Below are 11,326 nucleotides of genomic sequence, written 5' to 3'. Positions count from 1 at the left end.
GTGTTCCTCTGATACTTTTCTTTGATTTATCCATTGTTCGCTCATCGAGCCGGGGGTCAGGTTATTCACCTTCAAGAAAAGGCGCTAGCGTGAGACTGTAGCAGGATGTGACGCATCTTTTAGTTGACCTAATTCAAACCGTTTTGTTTTTTATTTATGTGTCACAGTATCACCTCAAAATGCAAGATACGAAACATTTTCAACCGTGCAAGAAAATATAAATAGTCCTACATACACTTTTATTTTATTTCCTTCTTATTTTTGTCTAAGCTCAAGGAAGCCAGAGCAGAGGGCTTAAGGCCCAGATACACCGGCCAGTCACCTGAGAAGTCGCCGACGCCGACACCGACTGTTGCGTCGCCAGACTCTCCTGCGTATTTGCCGACTTCGCGCACTGGAACACACCGCAAATCCGAGCCGAGCACGTATGAACTGCGTATGCGTGAGTGGCAATAACTCTCCTTACCAGCAGGCGGCGGTAGTGTGTATTCATCATTCAAAAGAGGCAACAACCGGAACAACAGGAAGACAGAGAAGAAGAACAGACTGTGATATAAACAAACAACAAATAGTGTTTTTCTTTCCATTTTCACTCTCGTCCATTGAAAACATGAACGAACAGGAGCTCTATAAACCGATGAGGTGAAATAGCCATCCGTGTGTGTTCCATCTTCCATTTTAAATCATTTGTTTACCTCCCTCACTTCCGTTAACGCTTCTCATGCACTGATTCGCTAGCTGAACAGCCAATCAGTGTTATCCCTTTGTCCGACTTCCGGTGGTGTTCCCGACGCCGATTCAACATGTTGAATCGGCAAGAAAAGGCGTCAGGTCGGCAGAAAAGACCCGACGGTGCGGCGCACACCACTCCGAATAGGGCGTGCCCACGCTCATGTTCGGCCCGACTCCCATTTACTGCCGATTTCGGGCCGGTGTATCTGGGCCTTTAAAGGGCCGCATGCGGCTCGAGGGCCGCAGGTTGCCGACCCCTGAGCTAGGCTCTCTCACACTGATCTGAGGTCAGCACGGACAGACAATCAGTATAATTATAGGATGAAAGTCTCAGCTGCAGGTCAGTTTATGATAGTCATGGATAAAACTGTTCCATTTCCATCTGTGGAGAAAAGCTGTGCATGCAAGGGCAGGTGTGTGTTCTCTGAGTGTGTGCAGGGTGTACACACACAGATCTCATAAAGCCCCTCTGAGACCAGCATCAATGTACTCTCCAATAATCAATATAATACAATGCAATAATCATTGGGAACAGTGTCCCTACTACCAGGCAGCCACCACAGCGGCACACTCCGCTTCTGAAACGGGGTGCAGCCTTGACGCGGTGCAGACGGACCCGGTGGAATCCTGGGGTAATGCTGCCTTTTTAGTATTGATGAATGTGTCTCACTCTTAAGCCCAAGGTCTACTTAATTTTTCCACACAGCGTGAATCGGAGGTCATTCTTCCCTTTTCTCTACTGCTGATCAACAAAAGCAATAAGCGCCTGTCTTTGGTAATGTGCTTCCCAATCCAAAGGGCAGAGACATGGCTAAAGAGTGGACAGTTCTTTAATAAGAAAAATGTCTGCATGAATGCTCACCTACTTCCCAGCCTTTATCTCAAAGTGTTATCATTACTGCTGCTCTGCATGAAAAGAATGGCTTAGAAATTCAACTGAACCCACCTTATCACCTATTCACTTGAATGCAATAGATCCATTTACAATTGCACAGTCACCTCTTTGCAGTGTGCTCAATTGATAAGAATACAAACCTGTAAGGCTGTTTCTTCCTAAGTATACTTGCCCTGCAGGGGCGGATCTAGAGAAATATTCATGGGGTGGCAAGAGGGTGGCAGGAGATTTTGAGGCATGGCATCCCCTGGCAGAAGTATGTGCTGATTTAATCGCAGTCATATCAATTAATGTTAACTTGGAAAGCCACAATATTTATATTTTAACTCAATAACATTTGGTGACATTATTGTGGCACATCAGTAAAGCCTTAAATATAAATATAAAAGGTGGCAGACTTAATTGAATGAATTTTAACTGAACAATAACTGCATGAGTTAGTCTCACTCTTAGACCAGCAGGGGTACCAAATCTATGCAGACTGCTGCAATAAGTAGGCCTAAATTAATTAACTGTCTTGTCGATGTTTGTCTAAATTAATATGATACTATTAACAATCATATTATTCCTATCAGCTGTCAATCAGTGTTATGATTCACATATTCAGTGTTATTATTAAATAAACTATATATTTTGGAGGAGTTAATGATGAATGTTCCTCAAGATGCTTGCTCACCCTCCTTCAAATTTGAAAGACAAGTAATTACTATCATGTATCAAAAGAATCAAAGGAACAGTTCAGCGCCCCACGACTTTCTGACTATACATAAGAAAGAACAAACATTAAAGAAGTGACTAACTGCATCAGTTAGGGTTAAACAACGTGTATTCAGCTAAAACAAATACATCACTGCAGTTATCATCCAGTGGAAAGTCCTTCCCTACTGGCCTAGTTAAATCAAAGTGGTTACTTTCTGTTGGCTGGGCAGTGAAGTTTTACACACCGTCTTATTTGACTTTCTCAGGACTTAAAACTGTTTTTTGGGGGCAGACCCCCACAAAGAAAATGTTATACACACATAAGGTCATCATCTTAACAGTTTATTATGCTCATCGAGTCATCCAGGAGCAGAGCATCAAGGTGGCATGCCTATAACAGCTGAATGTGGCGATTACCATTTTGTTCAGCAAAACGCCACACAAACTTATTAAGATCCGAAGCTTTAGTGCGTTTTGATTCAATGCTGAGTACAGCCAAACTTGACAGTCACTTCTCTGTCATTGTAGACCGCAAATACGTAATTATTTCCGTCTGCTTGGATCCGAATGCTTCTCGTTTTGAGCCGTCCCCCCGTTCACATCAAATCGCCGCCAATCATATTTCCACGCTCGCGCCAGGGCCGGGGAGGGGTTACAAGGCTTGCGTCTTGTGCTGCATTCACTTGCACTCGGACATTAGAGATTTTCTCGAATAAATGTCCGACGAGCCACAACTTTTGTTTCAAAACAAAGCTGCCACATGGGGTGGCAACTAGGGTGGCAAGGCATTTTTCTGAGGTGGCAGCTGCCAACCCGTGCTACCCCGTAGATCCGCCACTGTTGCCCTGTGATTGCCTCTATGAGTCTGGCTGGCAGAAATTGTGGAAATCCTCTGACACACTCAGATAATGGCTATTTTTTCATCTGGGTAGCAAGAGAAAAGCATATCTTCTGGTACTGTCATCTCCTCTGATTACATCTTAAAATCAGCGATAAGATAAGATGTACTGTGATTTCTCAAAGAAAATGTTCAAGGGTTGGTGGCTAAACTATTGTAATCACACATACACCAACATTTGAGTTAGCTGTACTGTTCCTTTCAGCTGGAAGGAGGGTTTAGCATTGTTCAGCTCATTGTTAAGTTTTTTTAATTGTACTGTTTGCTTCAGTCCTGAACCTCTTCAGGAAGATGTTTTCGTTAAAAAAAATCTAAACAAAACTTTGTGGCTGATGAAGCCACAAAGCTTGCAACTGACAGAGATTGCATTGAGCAGAAAGATATTCTTTTAGGTGGTGGAGACCAAAAGAGCAAAACGAAGAGTAAACATAGGGTTTGCAGTTGTCTGTTGAGCAGACCAATGATTCAAGATGAATGTTAGGGTGCATTCACACCTGCCTTGTATAGTCCGGTTGAATCGAACCCTGGTGCATTTAGCCGCTTGGTGCGGTTCATTTGGGTCGGTGTGAACACAATCCGAGACCTCTTAAGTGAACTAAACAACCGGACTCTAGTCCGCTAAAATAGGTGGTCTCGGAGGCTTGCTTGCGATCTCTGGAGCGGTTCATTGCTGGTGTGAACGCAGTCCGCGCCAAAACATAGGAAGCGTAGTATTTACATGTCACAAGAACGCGGATGTGTTCAAAAATATTTAGCGAAAGAGTCTTTCAATACATCCGCGGTTGTTTATTTAAAGAGTGAAGCAGAATTAATTGTTGAACAGTGTCGTGTAAAGCTACATAAAATTAAGAACACCTGTCGTCGGTGAAACGCCCCTCCTTACTGCAGAACGTCTCTCATTATATGTGTTATAATGTTTTTAACGGACGTTGTCTGATTATATAATCATATTCCCGGGCCGCTAGTGTCTGTTGATCTCCAGATTAACAGCAGCATGAGAATAACCTGCCAAAAGTGCCGATGCTCCATGGCGGAGGCTCCGGTAGAAATTGCCGGGATACCCCTGTCAGCATTTCCGTGCACATGACTTGTGTTTAAAGTTTATAGTCTGTTTGAGTTTTGGTGTGAACGCAAACCGAACCTTCTGAAAAATGAAACAATGTAACAAACTGTCGTCTGGTGCGCACCAGAGAAGTGGACTATTAGGTGTGAATGCACCTTTAATGTTGTTGAGTGTCTGCTGTTTAGTGCTGGGCAGGTAGAACAAAACACAGCTGCAGGAAAACATCAAGGGCATTACTTTGGACAGCAGGAGTAACTCTTCACAGTCGGGTATAGAGCCAGGGGAACGATTGTTCATATCAACAATAATGTTTGGTGCGACTTTTAATTAAGCTGGAAGATCTTTCAAATGTTGTTCACAGCAGCAGATTGACGAGGTACAGTTGCTAGCTCTGTTGCTGTGACAACATCAAATTAAGCATTATCCCAGAATAAATCAGCATATACTTCTGCGAGGGGATGCCACCCCTCACATTCTCCTGCCACCCTCTTGCCACCCCATGAATATTTTTCTAGATCCGCCCATGATGACAGCTGATATTTGTATGATCTTAATAAGAAATAACCCCCGAGTCCTAAATAATGTAATAGAGATATATTCACATCACTGCAATGTGCCTTTTTTTCACAGTAAAACTGAAAAATCCTCACAATATCCACAGAGACAACACACTATGTGAAGTAGCGATGACAAGAGAAAGTTAATAAAACAATGTCATTATATCTGGTTTTGTTTTGAAGATTTCTTCAGAAATAAGTGAACGGATGCGTCTTTAGATAAGTTGTTTGGGCACTGTGCTGTGTTAATGTGTTTACACTGGTTCTCAGATAGAAAAACTGAATATGATTTGATTGATTACACCAGTGGTTCTCAAATGGGGGTACGCGGACCCCTAGGGGTACGTTGGAGTACTGCAAGGGGTACGTGAGATTTTATGTTAATGAAAAAAAAGGTAATTAATGCATTTAAACAAACTACTAATAGTAGATTAACTATTTTCTTCAAAAGTTTACAGTAATTCTGGATAATAAAATGGGCACAATAAACGGGGTTCTCTCTTTTCCTCTCCCTCTCCTGACAGATCGTCAGTCTTGTGCAGCTCGCTGAACCTGTAATAAGTGACCCGACAGTAAAGAATAAATATATGTATTACTAGTTGAGCTAGTTCCAGAGTAGATGAAATAGCTAAGTGTGTTAGGTCTAACTCTTAGTGTATTTTGCTCCACTAAACGGTCCGTCACAGCGGGGGAGCTGTGATCCAGCAGAGCTGCCTGTTCTCCGTCAGCAGCAGCTGATCTGATCTCTGATCCCTCTCTCGCGTCCGGTTAGACTTCACTCGCGTTTATGTCCAAATCTATCAGATCTAGCTAGTTCTAGCTAATGATATGACTGGCTGCTTATCAAAGGACCTAAACAATAAGCGTTGCTTGACAACCGTGTGTGGCCGCAAAGTATAGCATTATGCATATGTTTATATGAAAAAATATATATAAAATATATATATAAAATCCCATGCTCATAAAATGCTCATAAAGTTTTTTCTTTTCATTCCCCACGCCCCAAAATAAATAAATATACCAATTTTAGGAAAAGTAACTAAGTTTGAGCAGTGTGGGTTTTATATTAACAGTTACACATATTTCAAAACGCGAAGTGTAATAATTGCAGTTTGCCTCCCTGTCAGAATGACAAAGGTCCTCAGTGAAGCTCAAGCCCATGTTTCTCACTAAATTGTAAGTACAACTTATTAAAAAGATCAGTTCAATGCAACTAATCTCTTCTCAGTGTTATTGCATGATGTTAAAATTGGTTTGCCATGAATTTAGTGATGGATTGTAAACATTTGAAATGTAGCATTGAAGTGTTTCTCAGTTACAATGTTGTTGTTTTAATAAATCAGACACTGATGGTGCAGCGCTGTACTGTACCTCTTTATATAGGCATTTCTTCCCTAACAATTTGTTTTGCGCTGATCAGGGGGTACTTGGCTGAATTTTTTTTTCAAAGGGGGTACATTATTGAAAAAAGTTTGAGAACCACTGGCTTACACGATGGAGGCTGCCAACAAAAGTATCCAGTATTTAAAATATCGCCACAGACATTTAAAATGTAATCTAAAAAACTTCAGTAGAAGCCTTGAATGTAAAAATTATGTCAAATTCGAACTGGTACAAAATTCTGAAAATGCATTTTACGCCACGTGAGGGATGGAACTGGCAAAACCAGTTTGGTCCAGACTGAAATATCTTAACAGTTATTCAACGGATTGCCAAAAAAGAAACATTTCTCGTAATGCGTCTCGTCTCAAAGTTGTTATGGCACCATGCTGTTTCAAGGGTACTGGTTCTATGTCTGACATCAAGAAGGACATTTATGAGGACGTCTAAGATAAATGGGAGCAGAAAAGGCGGCGTTTCAACCGTCTAACACGTGCGGTTTGAGGTCCATGATGTGACTCTGAAGACCCAGAGTCTGCATGAAGGTCAAAGCTGACACCGTTACCCCTGTTGCTGTCTGCAAACTGCCTGAAGCAGGGATGCCTGTCTGCTCTCTGACAGGGTGGCCCGACCCGTAGTCTGCCTGCATCGAGCAAAATCCCCAGATACCCCACCTGCTTGTGAGGTATGGGACTGCTCTTCCTCCAATTGACCGCGAATCCCAACTTGGTTAGGTGTAGGATAAATTGGGCTGTTTTTGCGTGGCTGTGTCTTTAGTTGAAAGCCCAGTGGCGATCTGCTCATCGAAATAACATGCTGCAAAGGGGCGGACTGGCCATCTGTGTGTTGAGCTTTCCTGTCGGCTCCCAGACTGTAGTCGAGGAAACAGGGGGGATGAATCTCTGTCGTCTCCCAGGGCAGAAGCAACAAGCTTCAGGTTCAATAACCCACTTTAGCTCAAATGACTGGAGAGAGGCGAGCTCGTCTTAGGAGGCCGTAGCATTTATTTAGTTGTTCTTCTGTTTCACAAAATACATCACAGACCTCTGTTTTTCTGCTGCCTCGTTTCACTTCCAGAAACATACACACGCTCGTTCACTCTCGCTCTGCCATCCACACACACACACACACACACACACACACACACACACACACACACACACACACACACACACACACACACACGCGCACGCGTGCGCGCGCGCACACACACACACACACACACACACACACGCACACACCACACCCCTCTCTCTCTCTCTCTTAAAGGGACAGCGATCTCATCTCACTCTGCATGACCCTAATATCATAACGTGTGTGTTCTGGAGAATCACAGAACGGACGATCGTCCTTATTATTGTTACATTACATTACATTGCATTTAGCTGACGCTTTTATCCAAAGCGACTTACAATAAGTGCATTTGACCAGGAAGATACAACCTTTAAGAAAACAGAATCATATAAGTACATCAGGTTTCATAGAGCCAAACATTTCAAGTGCTACTCAACTGGCATTTAGAAAGCCAGCCCTTTATTAGTATATAAGTGCTTTGTTAGTAATTCTATCGCTCGAAGTGGAGTCTAAAGAGATGAGTTTTCAGTTTGCGTCGGAAGATGTGTAAGCTATCTGCTGTCCTGATTTCAATGGGGAGCTCATTCCACCATTTTGGAGCCAGGATAGCAAACCCACGTGTTTTTGCTGACGGGAACTTGGGTCCCCCTCGCAGTGCGGGTGCAGCGAGCTGTTTGGCTGATGCAGAGCGGAGTGCACGTGCTGGGGTGTACGGTTTAACCATGTCCTGGATGTAGGAAGGGCCAGATCCATTCACAGCATGGTACGCAAGTACCAATGTCTTGAAGTGGATTCTAGCAGTTACTGGAAGCCAGTGAAGGGAGCGGAGGAGCGGTGTGGTGTGGGAGAATTTGGGAAGGTTGAAGACCAGACGAGCCGCTGCATTCTGGATGAGCTGCAGAGGTCGGATGGCACATGCAGGTAGACCAGCCAGGAGGGAGTTGCAGTAGTCTAGGCGTGAGATGACGAGAGCCTGGACCAGAATCTGCGCTGATGTCTGGGTCAGCTGGGGACGTATCCTCCTGATGTTGTAAAGCGTGTATCTGCAGCAGCGGGTTGTAGCAGCGATGTTTGCAGTGAAGGACAATTTGTTATCTAGGACCACACCCAGATTCCTTGCAGTCTGAGTCGGGGAAACAACAGAGGTGCCGATGTTGATTGTTAGGTCAAGAGTGGGACAATCTTTTCCCGGAAGGAAGAGCAGTTCAGTCTTGTCAAGGTTGAGCTTGAGGTGATGAGCAGACATCCACCGAGAGATGTCTGCTAGGCAAGCAGAGATGCGTGCGACGACCTGGGTCTCTGAGCGGGGAAAGGACAGAATTAGTTGGGTGTCGTCAGCGTAGCAGTGGTATGAAAAACCATGCGGGCTAATGACAGACCCGAGCGAGTTTGTGTACAGGGAGAAGAGGAGGGGACCAAGAACCGAGCCCTGAGGGACCCCTGTAGTTAATTGACAAGGGTCGGACTCGGACCCTCTCCAAGTAACCCTGTAGGTGCGGTCGTTGAGGTATGAGGTGAGGAGGGAAAGTGCAGTGCCTGAAACTCCAAGTTCTTGGAGAGTGCGAAGGAGGATCCGATGGTTCACTGTGTCGAATGCAGCAGACAGGTCCAGAAGGATGATGACAGAGGAGAGGGAGGCTGCTTTAGCAGTGTGCAGTTCATCAGAGACAGCAAGGAGAGCAGTTTCTGTTGAGTGACCTGCCTTGAAACCAGACTGGTGCGGATCCAGAAGGTTGTTCTGATGGAGATAACAGGAGAGTTGTTTAAAGACAGCGCGTTCAAGTGTTTTAGACAGGAACGGGAGGAGAGAGACGGGCCTGTAGTTAATAACATCAGACGGATTGAGAGTGGGTTTCTTAAGGAGAGGGTTTACTCTTGCCTCCTTGAGACTGTTTGGAAAGTGACCAGAAGTTAGAGAAGTGTTGATGAAATGGGTGAGAAATGGTAGAATATCAGGAGCGATAGTCTGAAGGAGGTTTGAGGGGATAGGGTCCAGAGAACAGGTAGTAGGACGGGCAGAGGTAACGAGGGTAAGAACCTCACTTGGAGAGAGAGGGGAGAAGGAGGTCAGTGTGTGGGTGAAGGGAGGGTCTGGTGACCCAGCGGTGAGTAAAGGTGAGTCAGAAAAGGAAGAGCGAATATCATCAACCTTTTTTTCAAAGTGGTTAACAAAGTCGCTTGACAGAAGGGAGGAGGGGGGAGGTGCTTTGGGAGGGTCCAAGAGGGTGGAGAAGATAGAAAATAGTTTTTATGGATTGGAATAGGAAGATTGGATCTTATCTTGAAAGAAAGTGCTTTTTGCCTGAGAGATGGAAGCAGAGAAAGAGGAGAGGAGAGCCTGATAGGTTAGGAGGTCGTCATGGTGTTTGGATTTCCACCATTTCCGCTCTGCTGCCCGAAGGATGGTTCTATTAGCACGCAGTGCGTCATTTAGCCAGGGAGCAGGAGGGGACTGACGAGCCGGCCGCGATGTGAGAGGACAGAGAGAGTCCAGAGAGGATGAGAGAGTAGAGAGGAGAGTTTTTGCAGCAGCGTTTGGAGGCAGGAGTTGGAACGAGTCAGAGGAAGGGAGGGCTGAGAGCACCGATGAGGCAAAGGTAGAGGGGGAGAGGGAACGGAGGTTACGGCGGACAGGAGCAGAGTTAGAAGAGATTAGGTTGTTATGTTTGGAAAGGGGTAGAGAGAATGAAATGAAGAAGTGATCGGATGTGTGGAGCGGGTTTACAGAGAGGTTAGAAGTAGAGCAGTTCCTTGAGAATATGAGATCAAGGACATTGCCAGCTTTATGAGTTGGTGGGGATGGAGACAGTGAGAAAGCAAAGGTGGTTAACAGAGATGTTAGTTCAGATATCTTCCCTGTCTGGAGGTTGAAATCTCCGAGAAGTACATTGTGCCATTTCTTTTTAATTCAGCACCTCACCCCTGAATCTATGTTGAAAGGAATCTCAATCCTGGGATGATAGATTTGCCTCTCTTATGCCCGTGAATGGAAGAGGGACGCTGGAAAACTGGAGTGAGTAACCCAGTCTCAGTGTCCTGTCCATCCACTCTGCCAGTACACAGCTGAGCTTCCATTCCCCATAAAACTGTGTTTTAGGGGACATGCAAAGAGCTGTGGAGCCGCAGCTAAGAAGCTGTGATACTCTCTGGTGGCCTTCTCCTCCGCCAACCTTCCATGAAAGGAAGATTGGCACCCTGACGCAGCGTCCACACAGCGGCGTGCGTTGAAGCTTGCCGGTGAGCTTGTCTGAAACTCGACCAACAACCAATCACATTAATCTCCCGCCCCGTACACACAAGCACGCGGTTTGATTGGCTAGAGCTTGTACTGGCATATGATTTGATTGAACTTAAGCGAAGCAAAGCTCCCACAATGCAGTTCGGCAAAGCGTGACGTCACCCCATTCAAAGTGAATGGGCAGAAGCGTTGAAGATTCAACGCACGCCGCCGTGTGGATGGGCTGTGAGGCTCCCCACCATACCAGCCACTGGAGCCTTCGCCTTCAGTGGCTGTCGCCACGATGCCTCCACACACTGCCAGATATCTGGCAACGGGGCGAAACGAAGGCTGGCTGCGCCGGGCGGACCGGGCTGTAGAACCCCTGGCGGAGGCGGCTCACCGGTTTTGGCGGTAGCCCTACACGCTCCGCCGCTATGGTCATCACCAGGTGGAAGTGAATGGCACCGCCTCGGCCATATAATGGTCCCCCAAACACTCGAGGCAGAGGTGGTGGGGCCCGCTATTAAGCCAGGGCACGAAGGACAGGCCCAGGTCTCTAGAAGTGGCAACTCCATAAAGGTATGATAACTTCTTTCTTCTTCTTTCAAATGTTTTACTTTTCTCTGCCAGGTGTTGTCCTGCTCGCTGAAGAGAAAAGGCTGACACGCGCGCACGCATTCAGGTAGGCTCGCCCTGATTGGCCGGCTCGGTTTATACAACTTCAGTGTGTGAACGCTCGCGTATCATAGAGAACCGCAGTGACGCGTCGTAAAACCCGGAAGTAAGTTAGCATCTTTAGCACTTCCGG

The sequence above is a fragment of the Notothenia rossii genome (genome assembly GCF_949606895.1).
Source record: "Notothenia rossii genome assembly, chromosome: 2".
NCBI lineage: Eukaryota > Metazoa > Chordata > Actinopteri > Perciformes > Nototheniidae > Notothenia > Notothenia rossii.
This window is presented reverse-complemented; position numbering follows the sequence as displayed.